General features: G+C 44.9%; 1 protein-coding gene across 6 annotated transcripts in view; it reads left to right on the top strand.

Moving 5' to 3' along the window:
• The window catches only part of PIK3CB (phosphatidylinositol-4,5-bisphosphate 3-kinase catalytic subunit beta), a 171,114-nt gene that overhangs the window by 14,054 nt on the left and 129,878 nt on the right, over positions 1–27,182 (top strand). The window contains exon 1 of one of the 6 annotated variants that reach the window (XM_059730925.1): positions 13,038–13,108. The exons of the other annotated variants lie outside the window; for them this stretch is intronic. The gene's annotated coding sequence lies outside the window, so the exon portion shown is untranslated. Of the gene's footprint in view, positions 1–13,037; positions 13,109–27,182 lie in introns of those variants that run through there. 6 annotated transcript variants of the gene reach the window in all.

Below are 27,182 nucleotides of genomic sequence, written 5' to 3'. Positions count from 1 at the left end.
CTATCCTATTATTCTAATGTAACTGCTACACAGTATAATGTTTTATTAAATATCAAGCAACTTCCATTTAATTTTACCATCATCCATAGTTGTTCTCGAGCGACTGTTGTTGTTTTGCTTAGAGTTAGCAGGGCCAACTTACTCTAGAACCAAAAGTTGGAGGACAGATCATCTTTGCAATGTTTGTTTATGGTAACTAAGAAAAGTACAGCAGATTATCATTTAAGCTGTAGGGATGCATAAACATGATGACTAAAGCAGCAATTAGACAGTAAGAAGCATAATTGACACACAGTTGTATGGTAAGATATGTGTAACCATATTAACCCCTGGCGTGCTTTGGAATTTCTGATGATGTGAACTCTTATATTTTGAAGGCAAAATTAGGTCAATAATATACCTGTTCCGCTCCAGCTGAAGTCTCTGACAGAACTAGGCCTTGAGAGACCTGAGTTCTGAATGAGGTCCTTTTGCATACTGCTTATTTGCTTATCTGTACACTGGACGAGTCCCCTCATAGTGTCATCCTGACTTCAGTTGGAGAAATGGAAAAGTTCTTAGCTGGGGAGAACAGAAAAGTCACATCCAGGATTTCTTGAATTCTAGTATCTGGGAAGGGTTACCATATGTCAGGGTTTTCCCGAATATGTCCTCTTTTTGTGTCCTCCAATTGTTGTCTGGCCAGTTCTTTGAAATATGGACAAACATCCAAGATTTTGCTTAGAACTGCTGCCTTGCCCTAGTGGCTTTGTACCCGCCGGGCCTCATACATCTTACCTCGGGCTTCCTTGCTCCGAGTGCTTGCCGGTACTCGCCTTGCCATTGCAGGTGACCTTACAGGAGGTCTTCACACACGTCGCAGGTTGCCCCTTCTCGCCTGCCATGACTTCGAATCTTCCAGTGGGTGGGGCTCTGTACGACACGGCCACCCTCGTCGGTCACTTGCTTCATTGATGTCTTCTGCGAGGCTCCACCTCCCCTACACCTCGCCCTTTTCCCAGCCCGGCGAGTCTTGGTTGCTTCCTTGACGGACCGTGCGCGTCCTTAAATTCTTAACAACGCGCCTGCCTCTCACTCCCTTGGTATATCTACATACCACCTCAGCCCCTTCTAAAACGGGGAAAACAAACGGAACTCCCTTCACAATTCAACTTAAAAACTTAATAAATATCACAAGAGGCATAACCTTGCCCCTGTTGGGCTTCCTCAGGGAACACGGCTAACCCCTCTACACCTCCACTTATTGACTGAGCTACCTCCATGGGGTCCAGCTCTAGGCCCCCACTCCACCTATCCTGGTTGAACGTTACTCCTTCTTCAGTATCCCCCTGGCGAGACCCTCTCTCTGGATCCCTTGTGGGCAGTGGCCCTCTTTCCGGGTCTCGGCAGAACCATTGCCGTCTCTCTGGGTCTTCACCATGGAGCTGCCCTCTCTCTGGGTGTCCGCCTAGCTGCTGCCCTCTCTCTGGGTTTTCTCCACCCTGCAGCCCTCTCTCTGGGTCCTCCTCAAGCTGCAACCCTCTCTCTGGGTCTTGCCACAGCAGCAGTCCTCCCTCTGGGTCTTCCCAGGTCCGTTGACCTCCTCACGCCCTGGGGTCTCCTTCTGCTTCACCTCCTGGCTTGTCTGCAGGTATAATCCTTGCTCGAGACGCTGGCTCGCTGCCGGGCTCCACTGCTCCCTCACGGTCTATGCGTGCAGTTGCTCCCGGTGTCTCGTGCCCCAAGCTAACACCACCGACGAGGCTTCCTCCCAGCACTTACGCGCCCCCTCTCTATCTCACCGCTGGCTCTTTTACCTCCGCTGGCCGGTGGTTGCGAATGACGTCATCCGCTGGCCACAGGTGCCATAAGGCATGATCAGCGCCCGGCGTGGGCTTTCCCTGCCATCCTTGCTCCTCCTCCGCTCTTGCGGTGAGTAAGTTTCCTTTTTTCTCGGTTCCACCCCCAGCTCCTGGCCCTGGGGTTCCCCTAGCGGCCCGAGGAATCTCCCTGGTTTTTCTCTCCCTGTGACAGGCATGCATGTTTACCAGGGATCTGGGTTTTCCATTTGCTGTGGGGAAAAATGCGGATTTTCCTCTTTAAAGGAGGACACTGCAGGTTTCCCCTTGGAGGGTGGCAGCCTTCCAGCCTGCAAGGAGCTGCTTGGGGCAATTGGGGGAGCGGGGACCAAATGCATCTGTGCACACATGCACAAGTGGTTGGCATAGGGGGTGGTGAGGGGACAGGTGCCCCCTCCCCCTCTGCACAGGTGTCTTCTTTTTTGGAGCTGGAAATATGGTAACCCTTTATCTGGACCCATCTGGAAAAGAATAAATGAAAACCTGAATACTTTTAGATTCAATGTGGTGAAAATATTAAGCATTTTTCTCCATTGTAAATTTTTTTTGAATGAAAAAGTCTCTGAGACCTTGATTATCAATTATCACTCCATCCTGTGGCTTTTAAACCAGGACTGCTTTATGTACATGCACTGGTTCACTGATAGGCTCTCTTGGGGGTCAGGGAGATACAGAACAGCCCCTATCACCTCCTAGCTGAAAAACATGCCTGTTTTTTTTCCATTTAAACAAAAAAGAAGGACTAACTGAAAGCAGTTACTGGAAACGTTTAAATGTTGCTTGACACATTGACCTATCTGACATTAGTCAACCTGTACGGCCTGTTCAGTGCACCATTTTCATTCAACAAAACACTTAAGGATGTGCTTAAGTCCCATTGATTTAAGCATATGCTTAAATACTTTACTGAATTGGCACCAAAGTAAGTAGCTATGTTGTCACAAAGAGTGTCTTCTACCACTTGTGCAAAGGATGTCACAATAATACACAGATGTGAGGAGAATAGAAGGAAAATGTGAAGTTAAGTTGGTGCCAGTCAATTTGCATTCTGCATATGCTCTCGGAAGCTGAACAGACTGTAGTTGTGTGATTCACCTGTTATAGGATTTGTTTCACTGGTGAAAACATGCTAAAAATAGCAACAGTAGCATTTGCATGGTGGTTTAATTTAAAAGGGGTGATTCACATATTGAGGCTTTTACACTTGTTATGATAGCTTGCTACAGAGTGTGGGTGAGAGACAGATATTTAAATTTGGTTAATCAGTAACTGGAAACAGAAACTAAGAAAAATAGATTCAACATAAGGGTTGGGGATAGTGAAGCACTGAGGCTGGTATAAAGTTTGGTTTTCATTTTGGCTTTTTTTGGCCTGACAAAAGTGGGGTTTTTTTTTCTATTTTAGTCATTAGGTGATTTTCCCCCCCCCCCCCCCTTGTTGGCATCTAGCCAGGCATAAACAAGTTTGGTAATTTAGCTCTAAAAATCAAGATGAGGCATATAAGTTTCAAAGAGGCTTTCTAAAACACAGATCTTGGAAATGAAGTGTGGTTTGTCTGATTCAGGGTGACTAAATATCTAGTGACAAAAGTTTGTGAAGTACTGTTTTGAAATATGTACTGACATTTTAGGAATATGCCCATAAACTGTCTTGCATTGTTTGTGCTGTGACTGCAACAGCATTTCACTGCTTGGGATGGAATGGCGTTCTCACCACTGGCTTTTTGAGAAAAGGATTGGGAAGAGCAGCGTGGACTCCAAATTGGGAGAATTTACTCTTATGATGTAATAATAAGATTAAACTGGGGGTTTTCATGAGTTTCAAGACTTTAAGAACTACACTTCAAAGCTGAGTTTAATTGAAAACAGCAAAAACCAACACTGATATTAAATTCCCAATTCAACCTCACAAAAGCATAATGGTGGTATAAGTGACGGGAGAACTAGCTACTAAGCAGGTTGGAAGAAGATGTCAATGACGCCTGTTCATATTCATGACAGAACAGTTTGGAAGCAAGTTCTTCTTTGCAAAGCAGATAAGTAATTCCCTTGGTCACTTACAAAACGGATGCTATCTCCAGTTACGCTATGGCACCTGTTATTTTTTCAGTTTTTCACAGCATTAGTGATTTGACTTGCCTTCTTTTATGTGATTCTTGTAGTTGGAATGGCCTTGATGAAAAAATGGATGAGAATAAGAACTGAAAGAAGACGTTAGAAATGTTTATTTTAAAATCTTTAAGCTGTGGTCTAGTTTCCATCATTAACCTCCTCTCTGCCTTTTGCCCCTTGCTGTGAGTAGTAATAAACCATTCTACTGAAAATGAGGGCACTTGCTGTGAAGCTGTACTGTGTTATACATGAGTCTGTGTTCTTACATTTTATTACTGTTTTATACTCAATGAAAGACTAACCCTATTAAGTATTTCAGTAAAACAGAACCATTCAATTAATTTTTAAGACTAGCATTTGATTGTCATGTAGTACTTCTTATAATTGGCGTATTCCAAAGGGGATGTGCTATATTCTGATAGCACAAATTTATGTAGATATGGCAGCTTTTAGACTCTAAGTAATAGCTAACTCATTAGGACCAGCTGGATATGAAAACCTATTTTTGGTGAAAAAATGAATATGCTGAGGATGCCCTACTTTTGTTCAAAATGTGTCACAGAATCATTGCTGATGGTTCTAATAAAAATAGAAGCAATTGAATGTCTTATCCAAAGCCAACATTTTTACACTATAGCACATCTTAGTGCTGCACTGAAATAATGGGAATAGGTGTGAGCCCAGGTCAGTAACTCTTAACTGAGTTAAGATAATAACTGATGGGAACCTTGCATACAAACAAAATGGTCAAGAAAAAGCTGTATTTGGGAATGTCATTCTGTGAAAAGGGCATTCATTGTTGGTTTCCTTAATATCTCTGACATCCATGTAAAAAGTCTGATCTTTCTAAGGTATTTGAGAGAGCTAACTGGAATGTTTTTGATGAATTATGTTGTTTTTTTGTTTGTTTAAACCGCAGTATTTTTGTAGAGAGATCAATTAAAAAAAAATTTTATTGAGAAGGTGGGATGAAGAGGGAGAACACTGGCAAGATTAGTGCACTGCCTGGGATGTGAGATGTCCCAGTTCCAAGCCCTTGCTCTTCCTTATATATAGCAGTCTTCATCCCAGATCACTCTGAATCCGACAGAGCAAGGACTTGTTACTTGAGTTATTTTACATCTTGGGTGAGTGCTTTCACTCCCAAGCTATCAAATATCATGCTTTCCTCAAAATAGTACAAAGAAGTTTCCCCCCACCCATGCCAAATTTCAAAACCTAAGAAGTTCCTGTGAAATGGAACTGTGGTCCTCTATTTAGCTGTAGTGCCTGAGTGCTTATGAAAGCACAGAGCACACTCCATTTTCAAACGTGTTTAGCAATCTGCACAATTGTCTTCATTGGCTATGGTTACAAACATGAAAAATTATATATTTATAATGAAAAATGTTTAAATGGGGGATCAGTTCCTTTACGACAGTTGACACAGCTGTGTTCCAGCTGGTAAGTCTGTTGTGGTGGGGGGAGGCAGGAGGGAAGGTGTGTGGCGGGGCAGATCAATACCCCGGCAGCGAGGGAGGATTGGGGCTGAGGCAAATGCTGCCCAGGGAGGGGGTGGGGTGGCTCTTGCTGCTGCTGCTCACAGCTGGTCTGGGAGCTGCTTGTGTGGAAGTTTGTCCAGCGGCTCCTGGTGCTGCTTCTGTCCCGGTTCAGGAGGACATGGGGGGAGCGCGTGCCTCCGAATTGGGGCAGGGCGGACAGCGGAGTGGAGGATATAGTAGGGCTGCAGCAAGTTTTTGGGTGGCAACACCCTCCCCCATGCCTTGCCACCACTTGACCAGCTGGGGTAAAGATGCTGCTCGTCCCGGAGGTGCGGGGAGGCCGGGTCAGCTCCCATTGCTGCACGCCGCTTGACCAGAGGCAGTGCAGCAGCTTAGTCTTGCGCCGGCCCCACACCGGTTTGGCGAGCGGTGGCGGGGCAGGGGGCATAGCCCTCGCTCCAAGCACCTTCTGCCCAGAGCGCAGGCCAGTGCAGCCCCAGCCCCGTCCACCCTGTGCAGATCCTGGGGCACCCCCCTACCCATGCCCTCCTGGACCGGCAGCCGTGAGAGCCACCAGACAAGCTGCTACATGAGCAGCGCCTGGACTGGTGGCATGAGCCACCCCACCCCATCCCTGAGCAGCACTTGCCCCAGCCCTGATCCCAGCTCCAGGCCCAATCCCTCCCTCGCTGTGGGGGCATTGATCTTCCCCCCCCCCACACACCCCTTTCCTCTGCCCTCCCCCCCACCACAACAGATTTACCAGCTAGATACAGCTGTGTCGATTGTCGTAAAGGAACTAATCCCCCATTTATAACATTTTTCCTATGGGAGCTATGACGTTTCAACTTTAGACGCAGTTTTCAGGAACCAGTTGTGTTGTAAGTCTGAGGGCTGCCGGTAGCCTAAATTCTTTCAGATGATGATACCTCTTTAAATATACTCAAATTTGAAGGTGTATGCCACAATCTTTTGAACAATGTTGAGTATTTCAAAGATAAAACATATCCTAACCCCCCCCCAACAAACCCCAACCACACCCCATCACCTCTATACACGCTACACAAACACAAATCATGACAAAAATATTGTTTGTAATAAAATTAAAATATGTCATAGTATATACTATGGATTTTTTCCTGGTTCATATGACAACCTGCCCCCCCCCCCCCCCCAAGGAGTACTTCCAGGGGCAAAGACAGGGACTTCCAGTGGCAAAAGTCAGGGGTTAGGGGCAGGGCTTCTGGTCCCAAGATGGTGACCAGGGGGTAGAACACTTGTCAAGCAGTGGGGTTACCCTTACAGCCCTCAATAGCTCACCAAAAGTCATTAAGTGGCCCTCTAGCCAAAATTATTGCCCACCCCTGCTCTTATTCCTTTGATTGAATGCTTTAAGGAGATGGAACTTTTTGCAGATTATTATTATGATGGCACCAATGCACCGGGGTCTTCTGATATAATTTTATTATGAGAGCTATATGCTTTTATTAAAAAATTATATAATTTGGATTTTTGAAAGAGTTGTCCAGTCTTTTGTTTCTTGAGGTCCACCACTTTGTATTCCAGATTACTGTTCATTTTGGTTCCTCAGAGGGAGTGTGGGAGCCATGGTGTTAGTACTGAGTAGCATTTGCAAAACCGTGGCAAAAAGTAGGTGCTGTTCTTACACACATGGCATCTACTTCTCTTTAAATTCTTGCCTATTTATCTTGGAATACTTTACATTCAATCCTGCATGATCTTAAACCTTGTCTTCTTTTTTGGAGATATGATTGAGGAGCCAGACCTTTTCAATTTAATGTGTATTTGCACATTGACACCCTAGCAGATTCCAGCCTGGGTTCCAGTTTTCCTTTGCTGAAGTTTCTGTGCCCATGAATGATCTTCTTTTGGTCTGAAGTTTCAGTTGGCATTTTTTCTTATGCTGGAAATATCAGCATCTTTAGATTCCATTGACCATGAATTGCTGCTTCAGTTGACTAACGGGTGGTTGTGTTCTACCAGAAATGGCCCTCCAGTGCTTGGGGTTCCATTCATACCTAGGTGACACAATTCACTCTCCTCCTTCATCTCCCTCTTATTTCTCTAGCTCCTCCCTCCCTCCACTCTAAATACTGCTCTGCCTTTTTTTTTTCTTTTCCTAATCCTATTACATCCGTGCCTTCCTATCTCACCCTAATGCCCCATTTACATATTTAAAAAATGTGCACGTAATATGACTGCCAATCATTCTAATCCCTCTGCTTTTCCCTTAACCTTCACTACCTGGTGTCACAGTACTAGTGTAATTTTTTATCCCTGATGAAGGGTGGCAGCAATCAGCTAGGTCAGTAGCTTCAAACTGTGAAATGTACATGCTCTGGGTGCTCTGAGTGCATTTCTTCTGAAAGGCCTTGGTTATGAGTCTCATGCTGGTGTGCTGGATCTGTTGGGGTAGGAACTTTCTTAAGTAGGTTGGGGCAATTTCATTGAGTGATTTAAAATAGGAAGCTGGATATCTTCTGTTGGACTTTGCAGTAGGAGAAGAGAAAAATGAATGTACTCGGCTGATGTACTTAATGAACTGTGTTGCCGAGCAGGTGAGAGGTTGTATTTTGTAACAGAGCTGTTGCAATCTGTCTGGATTTCCTGGCTCCTGTGCATGCACTGTTACTACTTGGCTCTAATGTTGCATCAACACAGAATTTTTCCATTGAACTTTGTACATGTTAAATAACTTAATACAGCAAACCACTCGTGACAATTGCTTATTCTTGCTGCAAGCTGTGGCTTCTTTAGCCAAACTTTGCATCCGTTTTGCCTGACATCTGCATTTGCTGTCTGGTACTGATGTCACTCAGCCCATTATTTGCTATTGCCTTCCCCTTTCATTACACTAGCTGGGAGAAACAAAGAGAAGCTTATCAAAGAAGCACATGCTAGTGCAAGGGCAGGAAAAGAGACCAGAAACAAAACAACCACAATACCTTCTAAATTAACATTTTTCTTTAAGAAAGAGTCTGCTACTGGACAGCAGACTTCCCTTTCCATATCCTTTAGTATTTTATCAGCACACTCTGAGATTCTTAATGGCAGTGGCCTGCCATCATTTCATATAGTGGTTAAAATACTCAAAGAGAGGGAGAGAGCTAATAGCATCTCTCTCTCATTTAGAAGGTATTGAAAATGGATTTATGGTATCTATCATATACAGCCTCTTTATTGCATCACATGCACATTATTGCATTTTTCTTTGAGTGAACGGCAGTATTTTGACAACCTGCATGGAATTCACTTCTAAGTTTTATAAATTCTTCTCTTAATATACTGAGGTCATTGGGACATTCAGGTGTTCAGTACCTCTCACAATTGTTATGGTAACCTAAACTATAAATATTGGTGTATAACTTTAGGCATTTGTGTTTGGAAAATTTTACCTAGCTTGTAAAATAAAGGCAGTACATTAAAACAATATAGATATAATAGGCTGTTTGAAATCTTGACACTCCTGACACTTAAAGTAATGAGCAGAACACTCCTTTTTAAAAGGAAAAATGATTTAAAATCCTTTTTATGTGCTATAAAGAAGGGGCACTATCTAAGTTAGGAAAAAATAAAATAAAGTAAAAATCTTTGCTAGACATTTCTAAAGCAGAAAACCTCTTCTTTAATTAATTAATCAAAGCTCCTCCCTTTCTCCAGCAGTGCTCTGTTGCTGCAAATTAATGCTTTTCTTAAGGAGTTTTCTTAATGCAGTTCTGTTCTGTTTATGAAAGAAGATAAAGCGTTGGCCAGCCTCAAACACATGACTACATCCAGCCTTTTAAAAATACCATTACAGAAGGATGCTTAATACCTATATTCAAAAAGGAAATGCATACCAACCCTATTTATAAACTCCCTATTTTGGGGACCACAGTGTCTTTATCTGAAACAACACCCCATATTCTGCTCCTGCCCTTTTTCAATGGATCTGCCTAAAGCATCCCAAATTCTCAACTGTCTTTTTAACTTGTTACTATTTGGGATGGGTGAAGTCATTTTATCTACTTTTGAAAGTTAGATTCTTATCTGCTTTGCTAAATGAGAGACTGGTGGGCAGCATGGGAAAGAAGAAGGATAGAGCAGGAAAAAAGATAATGAAAATAGAACTGAAAGGGCGAAAACAAGGGAGAAAACCTGACAGGAGAGAGGAACTGTAGACAGAAGGGGCAAAATAAGTTGAAAAATAAATGCATCTGTGTGATGGATGTAGTGCAGATACTAATTTGTTAGGTTAGCTTTTATGTATGGCTTTCCTTTTTTATAGTATAGCTAATGGTTTAAACAGAGTTTCAGATTAACAGAAAGGGTTTATAAGCTCACACTGGTTTTGCAAACTCCAGGAACTCTGAGAGATTCCTAAAACCCCAATTTGCCAAATTGGCTTTTTTCTTACCACCATATTAAGAGTTTGTCATGTAGTTATTTATATGCCAGGTATTCAAGACTCTGCATGTGTTGCAGTAGTTACCATACTAAAGAAGTGTTGCTGTGCAGCAAACAGAATAGTCATTATACTCTGCTCGCACATGATGTGGGACAGAACACATTTTCTCAAAAAAAGAAGCGTCTGGGGTTCTGATCTTTACACATGCTCCTTTCAAAAAATGCCTGCCCATACACTACCAAAAACAGGTTTCATTGTCAGTATTTTTCCAAAATTGACTCTTTTGACTCCATTTTTTCTGCTTCCTGCCAACTGTCCTGTACATGCTATTTCCATTTGTCTTTTTCTCTCTTTCCTTCTGTGTATTTGCACCCTACAGTACTTTTGTAGTGTCTTGATATTTAAATTGTGAGTTAAGTCCTTTTCCAGATCATTGTGGCTACAATAATGCAAGTATGAAGTATACATGTGATACATCATCTGTAAACCTGGAAGTATAACACATTCTCAGTGTCCAAAAATGTGCCTTAGGTGTACATTTTTTTTACACGCAAAGACATGATTCAGATAAAGGAGTCCCATATAAAAACCTCTGTTACATTGAGAACATATGTACTAATAGCCTAAGAGGAGAAAAATAATGGAAGTTGTTTTTTTTTCGGGGGGAGGGGGGAAGGGTCACATTTTAAAGCCTTGCTTTTTCTTTTCCCTAAATAGTGAAAAGCATGAGACCAGATTTAAGGTTCTCCAAAAAAACTTTAATTCTGTCTTCATGCTCCAGCCCCTATATACAACATCCCTGATCTATGATGTGTAATTAGTCAATAAGGTGCAAATCTACCGTGCTAATATCATAGCAAGCTGACACTTTATATCCCCGTACTTCCTGTTATCTCTAACAAAATCTGCTGGTTAAACCTCTTCAGTCTCATTATTTTTGATTGCCAACAGTATGTTTCTAAAAACTGACACTAAGCCTTTCCAAGACTAGTCAAAGGCAAAATGCTAGTCATTACTAAGGCCAAATAAAGGCCCAAATATGGAGTACAGGCAGTCCTCGACTTACAACATTTCGAGTTACAACGTTTTGCACTTACATTTGTAAATTGACGCCCTGTTTCAACTTTCTGACGTCGGTTTCGACTTTACAACACTTGATCTGACCTGATGCCACACCAGCAAATAAGTTTGCTGCATCGCCCATCTCCCTGGAGAACATCTGTCCAAACTTCCTTGGACACTTTCTTTGAGAGAGCAGACAAAACTCCAGAAAAACCTGCAGCCAAGACTCCTGAGAAGACTCCAGCCAAGAGCCCTTCAAAAAGTTCAACCCAGAACTGTTCAAACAGTCCAGCAAAGTCACCTTAAAGAAGTCCTACCAAATCAATATGATTGCTATTTACAATATAAATACATTAATGTAGCTATATTACTCATCTATAATTGATTGAGTACAAAATTCTGCGTTATTTTGGGTGAAAATAGGGTATCGGGCCTTGGTTCAGGAACCAATCCCCCATTTATAACATTGTTTGCTATGGGAAAATTGGTTCTGAGTTACGTTTCGACTTAAGACGTGGCTTTCAAGAACCAAATGTGTCGTAAGTCCGAGGACTGCCTGTATTAAGTAAAGATGTTTTAAAGATGTAATAGCTTTGGCTTTGCCTGTCTCACATTTTGGTGTAGTGATGATAATAGTAATGATGATTTTGAAAACTTGATTTCATTTTTAAGAGGTAAACGCATCTGGCTTTTCATCCTATGAAAACTGATGAATATCTTGTGTAGACCCTAAAAAACTTTCCAGGGAGAAATGTCCTTTGGTTGAAAAATAAACACAAAAAGTATCTAGTTAAAAACCACCCATGTCAGCCACAATATGCCAATTTAAGGAGAAATAATGTGATCGACTGTCTCTGTATGATCAGTACTCTTGCCTATCATTTTCTCTTTAAAATATATGGGTAGACTCTACATTTTTCTATGCCGCAAGGAAAAGAAACATTGCTCTCATGTTCCTGGAGTCTTCAAAGAGCATGAAATTGAGAAACCCTAGTGACAGTCTACCCACAGGACTAAGCAGTCTTCAAGGAACTGGGAAGGGGAAAAAGCATTCAAAAGAATTGCTAATTCATGCAAACAGGAAGGTTGTGCAATAAATCTGACATCCTAGGCAGGCTCCGCAACTGCTTCTTACCCCTCACTTCATATTTTGCCTAAATCTTGTATCGCATGCCTGACTCTTAAGCAGTACACCTCAGCACAGTGTCAGTAGTGACCAAAGCCCCTCACTTCTCGCTACAGGTGGAAAGAGGTGCCTTTCTGAACAAACATGCCTCTTCCTTTTTCCATCCCTGACATTAAAATTAGTGAATGAGAATCCGAAAGTGAAACTGAGTAGAAACAAAGCTGAAACCCAGTCTTTCTGTAAACACCAGGCTGCAAAACATCGGGGGGGGGGGGAACAGCATGAAAGATGAAAAGGAAAATTAGACTTTAGCAAGTCTCGGTGTGTACTGAGGGCAGGAGACGTCTTCATGTTAAACGCATTAAAAAAACACAAATTTCCTTTTGAAACGTGAAAAGGAGTTTGAATCTCCAGCCTCCTCCTGCTTTCCTGCTGCCAGGGACACGGTTGCCGCGGAGCGGAGCGCAGTGCGGTGACTCACGGCTCCGGCCCCGGGGCGACCTGAGCGTGGTTGTGCGAAGGGGGCAGCTTCCTTCGTGTCCTCTGCGCCCTTTGCCCAGCTCCAGCGTCACACTCCTCCGCCGTTCAGGTCAGAGGGGCTGGTGATTTTCTGGCGGAGATCCTCAGGTGCGCTGTAGCGCGGGGCGAGGACGGAAACGCAACGCCAACCCTTGCAAAACCTTTTCTCCCAGCGGCCCCCGCCCGCGGAGCACGGCCCCTGTCGGCCTTTGCAAGAAGGGCGCAGCCGAGTGTGGGCGCGCAGAGCCCTAGGCATAGCGGGATAGCTAGCGAGCGAGCGACCGGGCGGGCCCCGGAGGAGCCGCCGGCCGCCGAGCGGGGGACGCGGAGCTGCCGGGCGCCGCCAGGGGGTAAGGGGCGGTGACGAGTTAGGAGAAAGGCTTCTTGCGGCCCCTTCTGATTGGCTGCAGCGAAAGAGTTGCTATTGAAAGGCGGCACCGGATTGGTGGGGCGATAAGAAGCTGTCGCCTAGGCAACCCCCCTCCCCCCGCCCGGGGCTGGAGCGAGCGCGCGCGCCGGGGCCCGGCGGCGGCGGCGGCGGGGCTGCCCGGGGCCGGCGGCAGGTGAGGGCGGATGCGTCGCGAGCCCGGGTGGGGGGCCAGGGGGTCACGCGGGCAGCGCGCCCCGCCCCCGAGGCGCCCCCGCACTGCGGAGCCCGGGGCAGCGCCGCCAGGCGGCTCCCGAGCACGGCGGCGGTGGCGCCGGGGCGGGCGAGAGGGGTCGGTGCCGCGTCCCGGCCCGGCAGCAACAAGTGGCGCTGGCGCGTGGCGGGGCAGGATCGGGCGTCGGCCGGGGGCCGCCGGCCCGGGAGCGGGTCCCGGGACAGGACAGCGGTGTCTCTTCTTGCTCGGGCCCTGCCGGGGGGCTCCTGCCGCCGCCGGGTTGCAGCCTCGGGGCAGCCCGCGCCGGGGCCTGGGGCGAGCGGCTCGCGGTTGCGGTCTCGGCATTGCCCAGCCCAGCCCAGCCCCCCGCGGGACGCGGCGGTCAAGCGGGCAGAGGTCGCTTGGGAAGAGGGCAGTTGCTCGCGGAGAGCTGCGGTGCTCTCGGAGCCGGGCACTGCCTGTTCGCACCAGACCTTTGCCTTCCGTGCTGCCGCCAGATCTGAGGTTAGCCGCGGGAGGTTGGGGACTGTTCGGCTTCAAAACTTTGGGGGCACTTTTGTGTTCAAATGGGCAGTGCTTTTCTGGAAGGTTTTGGCGAGGGTGATTCATGTTTTCCCATAAGTACGAATACGTTCTGGAAATAAAATTGCTGTTAAGTGTTTTCTTTTTTCCCCAACTGGTTTCTTTCATAAGGAGTATCCGCAGTGTACGTTTTCCCTTCCCATCTTGTTGTACAGTGTCTTAAAAAGATCGGCTGAAACCCCCCTTGTCTTTCCTGCCTGGGGCTGGCCCCGATGGTCTTTCGAGCCTTACAGTCTATGAATCCAAGTGTTTGCCTGTGCTAAAAGGACCTCCTTCCTCAACCCTTCAAAGCAACTGTTAATAAAAATAGCTTTTAAACCATATGAATAAAAATCTCTTAGTGAAATCAGGCTTCATTTCCCTGGCATGTCTGTCATAAAACTTATCAGATTGTGGTGTTTTGACAAGTAGAGTGAACTTTCAAAAACAACTCTGAATATGTCGCAAAGGACTAAAGCCCTACTTCCCCTTTTTTCTAATCATAGTTGATGTCAGTAGAAAAAAGGTTGTGAGATTCCTCTGAAGCAGGTGCAGCCAATCTGTGGCCTGTGACAGATAGGGGGAGAGAGGGGAAGATGGGCATATAGGGCTCCGGGCAGAAAGCAGAGCAGCAAATCAGGCAGGGTCATTTTGCTGTGGCAGCAAGAATCCTCAGCCTTGCCACGGTGGAGCAGCTGCCTGCCTTGTCCTACTCTGAAGCCAGCAAGGCTGGGAGCTAAGCTTTGGGAAAGCCTCCACATGCCAGGCTCAGGGTCCCTCCTTCCCTGCAGCTCAGTTGAGTTGGGGGGGAAAAGGGGTGAGGGGAGCCAGGTAGGGGGGCAACACTCCCTGCATTCAGCTCCCGTTGCTCAGGAGCTGAGCAGAGGTGTGGTGTGACGAAGTCCCTGCCTGCTTCTCATACTGGGAGCTCTGGTGAGAGAGGCAGAGTGGCTAAAGCTGCTCCTCCCCTCTAGCCTGGAGGGTGATGGGGCAGCTGTAACCCATGCCTTCTGTAGACTGGGGTTATCCTCATTTTGGGAAGGCACAGGAGCTATGCTAGAGGAGGGGGAAAGTTCAGTCTTCCAGGAGAAACTCTACCAAGAGCCATTTAACCCTGGTTGCTTCTGGGTTATTTTTCTCTTTGAGTGGTCATGATTTCTGTGGGAGAAAAAGCCTGAATGTCTGCATGCTCTTGTTTTCTACTGGGATAACAGTGATTCTTTCAGTAGAAACTGGATGTCTGTATGTGGCCTTAGACAAACTTTTGAGGGGGCACTGGCCTTGGGAGAGTCTGATATGTCTGCACTGCTTTTGCAGGGTGCCAGGAAAAGCCCTACTGAGGCATGCTATGTCTGCTTCATGGAGGTACCTCTGAGACCTGAAGTAGTGAAGCTGCTTTAGTAGGTGAGCTTACTGGGGCATCCCTAGTGCTCCATCAAGGCCACCAAGTAGTGTGCTATACTAATTCTGTTTTCAGGTAGCACATGCTGTGTGGGTAGGGACTACTTCAGTGTAATGCTCTTTGGTGTACTGAATAACATGCCCTGTGAGGTTCTTTTCACATTAGACATTTGGGTTACACTCCATGCAGAAAGCAAGACTTGTCCACAGATTACTTGTGAGCCGCGTACTTCTAGTTTACAATATGAAGTCTGTTGGAAATTGTCTTTCTGTTCTGACTCAGGTGCCCTTCTCTTGCTTCTAGTCCTCATAGCTGTGCAAGCATGAGGAGGGGAGGGTTGGTATTATCTTTTCAAAAGAATGGGAGTGGGTCCTAAGTTATGCTGTACAACCTCAGTTATCTGAACAGCAACAGTTTTTAATGGTGTTATGTAACACTTTCTCTTTAGGCTTTATTTAATAAAGTCTATGCTTAGGTTTGATACTGTAGCTTGTCATTTTTGTTTCTCTGAAAGAATTCAGCTTTCCCAATTGCTGTTTGGCAAGTACTTCCTAAAGGGATTCAGATAACTGAGGATACACTATATGTACTAGTGTGCACTGAGGCTGCAACAACTTTTTAGCTTGTTCACAATAATTGGCGTAAATAGTGGAGATTACTAGTCTTACTAAAATCAGTGGGATCACTTGCTTTGTGAGGATCCTAGTAATTTGGTAACATTAGAGTGTTTAATAATAACATATTATGAAGGGAGTGTGATCAGTACTTATTTGTAAAGCTCTAATTTTTATTTCACATTTGTGTTGTGCAAGTCCTCGCTTGCTCTTTATTTCAAGAGTTTCTTTGAAAATGAAACGCATGGTATTTCAGACAGAAATGTAGATGACACTTGGCAGGAGTCATTTATTACAGCTGTGTATCTAATGTATGGTAAACATAGGATTCCAAGGGATTAGTTTAAATTTTCATGCTCAAAAATGATAACAAATCTCTTATTTTTGTAGCAGATTTGAGATTAAGTGTGTGTGGGTTTTGGGGTAGATTTTATGTGTATTAAACAATAGTTTGTTAAAATAGTTTGAGAATTAGACAAGATAATTAGAGCTTTGGAGAATGTTCAAAATTGAAATGCTCTGCAGATAGCAAACTAGTCTTACTGGTAAAATAACTTACCTCTGAGGTTTTAGCCACAACTTTTATTAATAAGGGAGGATAATATTTTATGGCCATAGGACTTTTATTAGATAACCAATAGTTCTTGCATTTAAGTGATTTTTTTTTTTTTTTGTGAAGCAGTTTTTGATGTTTTTATTCCAATGTGAGCAGCAAGAAAATAGTTACAGAAAATAGAAATCATTCCAATATAACTATTTTGTGATGTTTCCTTCATCTAAACCATTTTCTAAAATGTTTTGCACACTAAATCCAGCTGTGGTGGGGAAACAGTTAAATTAGAAGGAAGTTTATCAGCAAAAGGCCACCAGCAGAACTTGAAACTAAAGGCGGAGTTGATGAGGTAGAAAGATGCCTGAAACTGGGTATAGCTGTGGTTTTGACTGGCCAGTATTTTTCCCTGTAGTGATTGTGAGCCTAAGATTTGAGGCAGATAAGCAGCCTTTCACCTTAGTTTTGTTGCACATTTAGCCCTCATAGTTTTCTATTACTACTTCCCCACTCACATGGGAAGGGACTTGACAAATAAAGTAGGTTGTATTAAATTCACAGAAAATGTAAAATTAAAAAAAAAGGGAGGGGGGGGGGGAGAGCAAGTTGAAATTAGATCCTGAAATAAACAGCAGGGTTATGGAAAGCTAGGAAGAGAAACTGTGGCTCTTGACCATGAATTCTGAGAAATTTCCATGAGTAGCAATTTTTCGGGGAGAGGGACCAGCCTAAGTTCAGCCTGCAGTTGTCCCCTCTGACTTGTTCCCTGGGGTGATTTTTGGTGTGGGGAGCAGCCTCTTTTGTTGCATTTCCAGTCTGGTCCAGGAGTGTGGGGGAGCAGCGTGGCAAAGTCCTGGTCTGGGGTGTGGGTGGAGAGCTTGGGGGCTGCTCCAGTCCTCCTCTCCTGGTCCAATCTAAGAACTGGAGCAGCAGGGGAAATGTCAGTCACTCCCCAGACCAGGGGTCTGGGTCTGAGGAGGTGGTGGGGATGGAAAAAGAGGGGGCATATTTTTCCCCCTGTCCCCACCCCCCAGATGAAATTGAATGAACCCTTGTATGTTTGTAGTTTCTGCTGGGAGAGTGGCAACTCTCCCAGCAGAAATGTACTGTCTGTAAATGGTCCCTGTGTGAATGAAGTTTTACTGATGGCATTCTGTTCATGCAGCATGCTGCAGAAGGTAGGTGAGTTGGACCTTGGGGGAAGTCAGAAAGGGAAGTAAAAAATAAATAACAAGGTATGAAAAAATATTGGGACAGAGGCAGACTTTTGTAGAGGTGGAGTTGGGCCTCCTGAAATATTCAGGGGGTGGTGATAGAGGCCATGGACTTGTTTACTGATAGTTCCCTTATACAATGTAATCCTTCTCTTTGAAAGTGGTTATCTACTGAAAAGAGGTATGAGCTGGGCAGGGTGGATTTGTTGTTTAGGCCAAACTTTCATTGTTCAGTAAGCTTATCTGCCTTAAGTTTTGGATAGTTGATTTGAGGGCACCTAATGCTCTGAAAAGCTTGTGAAAGGGATTATTATAGGATGTGGTTTCTTGTGATAGAAGGGCTTTGGACATGTGTTCTTACGTATGTGTTGTGTTTTGTTTTGTTTTTCTTTGTTCCTGGTATGTCACAGGCTCTCTGCTGTGGTTGATTTATTTAATTGTTCTGATTATGAGTCTAGCTTTTTTTTCCCCCCCCTCCAAAGAGCCATTGAAATTGCACTTGACTTCTCTCTGTGGGTGACTTTATATTTGGTCCCCATACAGTCTTGACCTCTAACCTACCATTCTTTGTGTATGCAATAAAATACCAAGCCAGAAATATTTTCATTTTTAGATTTTATTTTGATATTTTTCATGCATTTAACTCTTTATATGTTGGTTTAACTTATAATTGGAACAATATAATGAGTGAAAAATTTTGTAAGTTTTGAAATGCATTTGTTGTTGGTAACAACTTAGGGTGGGGTTGGAATTCAAATTAAAAGGAAAGCTCTTTGAAGAGGAGGTTGGAACAACCAGAGATAGAATAGATGAGTGATCTTTTGTACAGAAGATACTGTATGCTACTGTCTGTTGTGGAGAAGGCAGTAGGCAGCAGCTCTAGATAATTTATATGAAGCTGGTTCAGATGCTTGAAATATGTCAAGCACTATTGACACTAACTACATGGCTGATATAGGCATGTGGAATGGTTTAGTTCCTAATATTCAACAAACAGCACTTAAGAAAAAGAGAAAAGAAAACTTAAGCAAGAAAGCTTGAAATGTCATTTGGGATTTGGAGGTGTGAGTGTTTATTTTTCTATGCCTGCAACTCTCTTATTTAATCTGATGTAATACGAGGCTTATTTCTTAAAGCTTTGCTGTAATGTTTGTGGAAATCTTGCTTGCACCAGGATAGCAGGAATGAGCTGTAATACTGGTAAGCTTTTTTTTAAAGTTTGTAAGAGGATAAAGTCTGAGTCTCCTTTGCTGTGATCATTTGGATTTCTTGGCTGTATTATGGATTGCTATAAATATGTTCTTTGTAATGACAAATGGTATGGCAGCGGGTGCAGAGGAGCAGGGCTATCTTGTATGTTTTCTTTGATTTATTTATTGTATATGAGGAAAGGGTTTTAAAATCTCAGCTGTTTGTATTGGCTTGGTTAGTGTTCACTGGAAGGTAAAGTAGTGAATTTGAAATCTGAGCTAGAACAAGGAAGAATTCTGTGAATATGGAGGAGATGATCAAGAGAGAGTAGAAGAAGATTATTTTTTACATAATGTTTGCTCTAGCAAAATACACATAATTGGTTACAAGTGTTAGTGGCAAACTTTGACTTTTGAGACTCCACCTCCTATAGGCTGGTGTTGGAATACTGTTTTGAATTAGCTGCATAGAAGAAACACCTTTTCCCCCTCTTTAATTTCTTTCTTTTTTTTTTTTTTTAATCAAAGCCTCTAAAATATTTGCATGCTAAAAATAGTAATCTTCATACTTCTATACAAGGAACATTCTTCTAAAAATAGTTTACAGCCTTTGTATAGTTTGCATGTTCCGTGGATTATGCAGCACTTCAGATAGTGCAAAGCTTGATCAATGACTAACCCTTTGAAGTAATTTCCATTTAAAAATGGAGAATCTGAAATGCTAAGTTATGATTTGGCCAGTGTCACCTAGCTATGTTCCTACTATCAGCCTTTTGTGTGTTTCACAACTTATCCCTTTCCCACACTAGGGAAGCACCGTAGTGCTTGATGGTTTTTGTTTGTTTTTCAGTTAATCTTAGTTTCACATTACCTATAATAACATTAGTACAGCCATGCATTTTATTGGATGCAACTTGCAGTTAAAATGTGTTAGACTGAGACTTAGCAGAGCATTTAAACATGTGAACAAGCCTACTGACCTCAAGATATGCATGTGCTTAAGATGTCTTTTGAATTGTAGCTTTAATGATTAAGTGAAATAAAATAAATATTTTTTCTTATTTCATCACATAAATAGACTTGATTCTATTTAGGTTTGTCACAGAACTATATATACAAGTAAAATCTTTTCATAGTTAGTCATTTATTTAATTATCCTTGTTTTTCAGTTGTCCATTAACTTTGCAATTGCTTTGGTACACTGCATTTTATTTACTTATTTATATAGTATTTGTGAGCCAAATTGCTGGGGAAGGTTAACAGAAGGGTATAGTACTTCATGCATAATGATCAGTAATAACAGCTATGTTTTATTGAGAACAAGATGCTGGATTCACAACAATAGAAAAAGATGATGTCAAGTAATTAGCAGTAATATTAAAAATCAGAAATTAGTTTTTCTAATTGTCATTTTACAAGGAGAGAGGTAGTTATTTTGAAGTCAGGAGAAGGCAGGGTAATATAAGGCGTATTTCTTACCTGTCTTATGGAAGAAAAGGGTAAGGGCTGTACTAGAGAGAAGAAGGAAAAACAAAGCCATTGGGAACAAATAGTACAAGCAGAAAAGTGAAAAGAAAGGCAGGAGTTTAGGAATGACCAATTCAGATGTTAACTGTCAAACTGAGACTTTTTAAAAACAACTATGTATCATCCAGGATTGTTTCATCTACTGTTAAAGTTGGAGTAATGTTTGCTATTTGTATAATTTCAGGTTTGTCCATCCATAACAGCTGTTGCCCTTATGAAATACTCCCAAAGGTACATGTGTCCATAGCCATTAGCTTCCACAAGAGTTACAGGTGCTCTCTGCCTGTTTGAGTTGGGTCATTTTGTTGCACGCTTCCAGGGCTTTTCCCACTGTAGAAGACTTTGGATTATTTATTCAAATTTACTTTACCAATGATCGTAATGTAACACAAGTTGTTTTCATCTCTTTCCTTTTTTATAAAACAAAGGTTTATATTTAACTTTTTTCTTAGCCCTTTCACATCTTAAAACTATTCAAGTTTGGCAAAATGTTTTAGGCTTCTTGTTCTGGAGGACAACTCGGTTTGGCCAGGTTAGGCACCTAAGCTAAGTACAGACAGTCAAAAAGCCCCAAGCTGAATCAGTTCAATTGTTGCAGGTTTCTCTAAACTGTGTAGATTGAACTGATAATAAACTGTATAACTGATACTGAAACTGATAATAAACTGATAAAAGTGATGTTCACTTTTAAAACCAGAAAAGCAACCAGACCCCTGCAGTGGCCCATAGCAGTAGCCGGGGGTGCTACAGCATGCCTCTGACTGCCAGCCACTGCCAAAGGCACCCAGAATGCAGCCAAGCAGGGCTCATCCTTCATTGGCTGCCCAGTACATGCTGCCCTCCCTCCCACCCCCTGGGGGAATAGACCCTCTAGCCTGGGGCTGGCAGGATCCCCCTGCCTCAGTGGAGGTTCCCTGACTCTGGCAGGGTCCTGTAAGCCCTGCCCTGGTGCAGAGATGGGATTCTTCCCTCACACCTGTCAATATGGTCCCACAGGGCTTGGTCCTGTGCCCACAGGTGGGGAGTGGGGGATAGTCCCTGTGGTTCTGGGCTGGCCAGATTGCCCCAGCCTTGGGGTGGGGGGAGCGGTGTTCCCTGCCCCACAGAGCATGCTTTCCCTCCCCTTGTGCTCTGCAAACCTGGGCTAGGGGTCTGTTCTCCTGCCCCTCATCTGGCCAGGCTGAAAGGCACAGGCAGAGACTAGGGAGCAGGGACTTTACTTCCTCAGCTCTGTGAAAGCAGGGAGGTGAGGGGGAGCTCTGCCCTACTGGAGCAGACTGCCCAGCCCAGGGCTGCAAAGCATCCTGGGATGCTGGGGGACTGAGAGCTAACTTGAATCACAAGGGGAATTGGGACAGAAGTTCTGCAAACCTGTTTGATATAAATCAGTTGAGTCTGATACTGCATCTATCCAGGGTTATCTTAAACTGGTTTTGGTCATTTTGAAAGCGGTTTATGTACACTGAACTTCTGTTTGGTTAAGGTTTAAACCAGTTTCTGATCACTTAAAGCAGTTTAGTGTAACTTCTGTCTCTAGCCTTAAAGATCCCTCTACTGTCAGTGGAAGAACTCAGGAAGTACCTAGGAGTGATTCAGTTTAGCTGTCTAGGTGGATATAGAGAATGGAGGACAATAGACATCTCTAAAGAACTCCTGAGTTTCAGAGATCCTAGAGGTGGTTTCTTGCACTCCTGTTGAAGCTGGGCCACTGGTAGCCAAGACTGCAGAAGTCACAGGGCAAAAAGGAGCATGTTTCTGTAGTTTATTGCTTATGGCAGTCCTTTGGGAGTTGTAGCTGACAACTTTTGCTCTCGGGAACTTAGGCACAGTTTAGAGTGTAAATCAGTTTTAATTGCAGCAGATTTAGGTGCACACAGGCAAATGTAAATTGTCCAGGCAAGTTTTATGGTCTAATCTGGAAGTGCCTAATGAATCATAGGAAATTAGGGTTTGGAGGAACCTCAGGATGTCACTAATCCATCCCCCTGCTCAAAGCAGGATCATCCCAGCCAAAGCTTTGTTTAGCCAAGTTTTGAAAACCTCCAAGGATGGAGCTTCCACCACTTCTCTGGGTAACCTATTCCAGTGTTTTACTACCCTCCTAGTGAGGAAATTCTTCCTAATATCTAACCTAAACTTCCCTTTGTGCAACTTAAGACCGTTGTTCCTCATTCTGTCATCTGCCACAATGGCAAACAGTCTAGCTCCACATAGAGAGTGTTGGTGGATGGGTCATTTTCGGCCTGGAAGGAGGTGGGCAGTGAGGTCCCACAGGGTTCGGTCCTTGGACCAGTGTTATTTAATATCTTCATCAGTGATTTGGATGAGGATGTGGAGAGTACCCTCTCCAAGTTCGCAGATGATACCAAGTTATGGGGCAAAGTTAATGCACCGGAGGACAGGGAGCAGATACAGGCCGATCTGGACAGGTTGGATCAATGGGCAGAACGAAATAGGATGCAGTTCAACAAAGATAAATGCAAGGTGCTCCACCAAGGGAGGAGGAATCCCCAGCACACCTATAGGTTGGGGGATGACCTCCTCAGCAGCTTAGCGGCTGAGAGGGATCTTGGAGTCATAGTTGACTCCAAGATGAACATGAGCTGGCAGTGTAACAAAGCCATCAACAAGGCCAATCTCACCATGCCGTGCATTAGCAGATGCGTGACCAACAGATGGAGGGAGGTGATGTTCCCCCTCTGTGCAGCATTGGTCAGGCCGCAGTTGGAGTACTGTGTCCAGTTTTGGGCGCCGCAGTTCAAGAGGGACATGGAGAATCTGGAGAGAGTTCAGAGGAGGGCTACTCGCATGATTAGTGGCCTCCGTGAAAGGCCATACGAGGGGAGGTTGAGTGATTTGGAGCTCTTCAGCCTTCACAAGAGACGTCTGAGGGGGGACCTTGTAGCCGCCTATAAGTTTATCAAGGGAGGTCAACAGGCAATTGGAGGTGCACTATTTACCAGAGCGCCCCTAGAAGTAACTAGGAATAATGGGTGCAAACTAGTGGAGAGTAGATTCAGGTTAGACATTAGGAAGACATTTTTTACAGTAAGGGTGGCCAGAATCTGGAATGGGCTTCCAAGAAAGGTGATTCTATCGCTTAACTTGGAGGTTTTCAAGAGGAGGCTTGATAGACACCAGGCTGGGGTCATCTGACCTCAGTCCTCTTTCCTGCCAGGGGCAGGGAGTCAGACACAATGATCTTTTGTGGTCCCTTCCAACGCTACAATCTATGAATCTTTCGAACCATCCTTCAGGTAGTTGAAGGCTGCTATTAAGTCCCCTCTCCTCTAGACCCCAGTTTCCTCAGCCTCTGTTCATAAGTCATGAGCCCCAGCCTCCTAACCATTTTTGTTGCCCTCTGCTGGACTCTCTCCAACTTGTCCACATCCATTCTGTAGTGGCGGACCCAAAACTGAACACAGTATTCCAGGTGTGGCCTCACCAGTGCTGAATAGAGGGGAATAATAACTTCCCTTGACCTACTGGCAATACTCGTACCAATGCAGCCTAGTATGCTGTTAGCCTTCTTGGTAACAAGGGCACACTGCTGGCTCATATGTAGCATGTTTTCCACTGTAATCCCCAGGTCCTTTTTCTTCAGAGGTGCTGCTTAGTCAGTTAGTCCTAAGCCTGTAGCAGTCCATGGGATTCTTCCATCTTAAGTGCAGGACTTTGCACTTGCTCTTGTTGAACCTCATGAGACTCCTTTTGGCCCAATTCTCTAATTTGTCTAGGTCACTCTGAATCCTAGCCCTACTCTCCAGCATATCTACTACTCTCCCCAGCTTAGTGTCATCTGCAAACCTGCTGAGGGTGCACTCTATGCCATCTTCCAAGTTGTTGATGAAGAAATTGAACAAAATTGGCCACAGGACCAACCGCTGGGGCACTCTGTTATTGGCTGCTGACTAGACCTCAAACTACTGATTACTACTCTGAGCCCGATGCTTCAGCCAATTTTCTATCTACCTGACAGTCCATGCTTCCTTAGCTTGCCTGGGAGAACATTGTGGGAGATGCTCGATTTTAGCAAGGCTTTTGATGTGTACACCATATCCACCAGTTTTCGTGCATCCACAGAGCCAGTAATCTTATCATAGAAGGTAATCGAGTTGGTCAGGAATAACTTGTCCTGGTGAGTCCGTGTGGAGATCCTTATCATCAGGGATCCAGTTTTTCCGTTTCCCATGGAAAAATGGCGAAAACCATGGATTTCCCAGTTTAATCAGAGAAAACACAGATTTTTACTCTTAGCAAGGAGACCCGTGGATTTCCCCACTTTGCAGAGAGTTCTGCAGGTTGGCTGAGTTTCAGCCTGCAAAAGCTGTTTGCAAAAGGGGTGGGAAACCCTCACCCCTGCCCAGAGGGGAAGGGAGATGGGGAAAGTGCGGGAGGTTGTAAGGCAAGGCTGGGGGGAAGCTGGCTTGGGGCTTAGGGAGTGAGGATGTATTGGAAGAAGACATGGAATGCCTGCCAGCCGGCAGACACTCCTAGTGGGATTTTCCCCAACACCTTCCTCCCCCTCAGTCTGTGCAGGGTGGGCAGATGGGGGGTGGGGAACAGAGTGCACCCCAGGGCACAGCGGCAGAAGGGCACCGCCAGCCCCCCACCTCAGTTCACTCTGTGCCTCCTCCCACGGGGGGGGGATGGCAGTGGTGCAGTGGTGGCCACTGGTTTTTTTTTTTGTTTGTTTGTTTGTTTTTTATTTCCCCCCCCCCAGCTGGGAGGCACATGTGTGGCCTGTAGAGGGTTGGGACTGAGGGCAGCGGTGCCTCCTCCTGGGAACAGGCACAGAGGTGCAGTTCTTCCCCCCCATGCTCAATCTGCCCCCACAACCCCTTCCTTTCCCCCATCTCCCCATACACACTTACCTGCTGGGGTGTGTGTGTAGCTGGGGGGCTGTTGTGGGGGGAGTAAGGGGCACAAGCAGGACTGGGGAGGCTGTGGGGGGGGGTGAGGGGCACTAGCAGGGCCATGGGGGGCCTTTAATTTTTATCATGGATTTTTGGTTTTTTATCAGAGAATTTGTGATTTTTATTTTTTTTATTTATTTATTTATTTATTGGGGAAAACCAGGATCCCTGCTAATCACCTTTTTGTCCTCGAAGTGCTTAGTTTTATGGTTGTTGGCACAGGGTAGTTTGGATTATTTTTTGAAAATGTATTCGGATATGATGTGCATAAGATAGGATTCAAAGCTATTCCTTTAATCCTTCTGCATTTTAGAGCCCAATTGGTTAAGTATGGATAATGGTATTATTTTTATCCTATTGTTCACTCAGCTCCCCCAGCCTGCTGGCCTTGGTCAGTGCAGGCAGCCTGCTTACCCCTATCCCCAGGCAACTGTATGTTCTGTTTGCTCTAAGCGCCCTAGGTTGGGTCAGGAGCAGGGGTTCCCAACCCCTGAGCTGTGGCCCCGGTGCTGGGCCTCAAAGGGTTAGCTGCCAGGCTACAGGAGGGTTGGCTGCTGGAAGTGACTGCGGACCAGCAAACCATGGACTGGAAGTGACCAGCATACAGTAGACCGATATAGTGACCGATATACTGAGTATAAAAAAAGGGTTGGCTGCCTGCCTGCAGTCTGCTGGTGACTTCTGGTCCACAGTTTGCTGGGCAGCAGCATAAAAAGGTTGGGAACTGCCTTGGGCTTTTTGAACATCTGTACTAGCCCTAATGGAGGTCTCAATTTGTTTAAAATTGTAGTAGTTGTCTAATATTGAGTTTGACCTTTTATGCGTTACAAACAAGGAGACAAGGATTTTGTGGCAGGAAGAATTCTCAATATACAGGCGAAAGCCAGGTTTTAGGTTCATTGATCAAGGAACATCTGCTGGGAAGAGCAGTCAGGCAGGTCTGACCACTCACGTAGGATCGTAGCCAAGTTACAGGACCTCCACCTAACCCAGGAGGTACACAGTCCCACCAAGGGAAATGCTTTGTTGGACCTGGTCCTGGCCACAGGTGATGGCCTGGTGAGGGGACTGAGGGTGCTCTACCATCTGGGCGATAGCAACCATCACCTACTGGAATTTACCATCCAGCGCAGGGTGTCAAAGGCCTGCAGGAAGGCAGCAGCCCTGGACTTCAGGAAGGTGGATTTCAATGATGTAAGAAGACTAGTCGGGGAAGGGAATTGGGAGTCCAGGAAGCGTGGTCATTCTTTAAGGAGACGATCCTCCAAGCCCAAAGCATGACAATCCCCACGTGGATCAAAGGGGGCAAGAGTGCTCAAAAACACTTATGGCTCACCAAAAGCATCCACAAATGCCTCAAAGCCAAAAAGGAGGCGTACACCCAATGGAAGGGAGGGCCCATCACCAAGTAGGATTATATCTCCTTGGCTCGAGATTGTAGGAGGGCTATTAGGAAGGCTAAGGCAGAGATGGAACTGAGACTAGCAACCCGGATCAAAGATAACAAGAAGTCCTTTTTTAAATACATAGGGGGTAAAAAGAAGGTGCCAAATTAATGTGGGGCCTCTGCAGGACATGCTTGGTAATCTGGTGGTAGCACCAGATGACAAAGCTAATCTCTTTAACAGATTCTTTGCTTCCATTTTTCTGAGCAGGGACATTCCCCCCCCACTGGGATTCCAGATGGACCCAGGGGAGGTGCACCCAGGTCCAGGGTCAGTGAGGACCTAGTCAAGGAACTTCTGGAGGGACTAGATGTGTTCAAATCAGCAGGTCCTAACAATCTCCATCCCAGAGTGCTTGGGAATCTGGCAGAGGTCATTGCAGGACCCCTGGCACAGCTTTACAACACTCGTGGTTCTTTGGCAAGGTGCCTGATGACTGGAAAGGGGCCAGTGTGGTCCCCATTTTCAAAGAAGGGAAGAAAGAGGACCCAGGAAACTATAGGCCCATTAGTCTTACCTTGGTCCTGGGGAAGCTCTTTGAGAAAATTATCCAGGAGCCCATCTGCAAGGGGCCAGCAAGGGAGTTTATGCTTAGGGGCAATCAACACAGGTGCAT

Source organism: Alligator mississippiensis, chromosome 7 (assembly GCF_030867095.1).
Source record: "Alligator mississippiensis isolate rAllMis1 chromosome 7, rAllMis1, whole genome shotgun sequence".
NCBI lineage: Eukaryota > Metazoa > Chordata > Crocodylia > Alligatoridae > Alligator > Alligator mississippiensis.
Note: the sequence above shows the minus strand (reverse complement) of the source record. Positions and strands in the feature narration are given on the sequence as shown.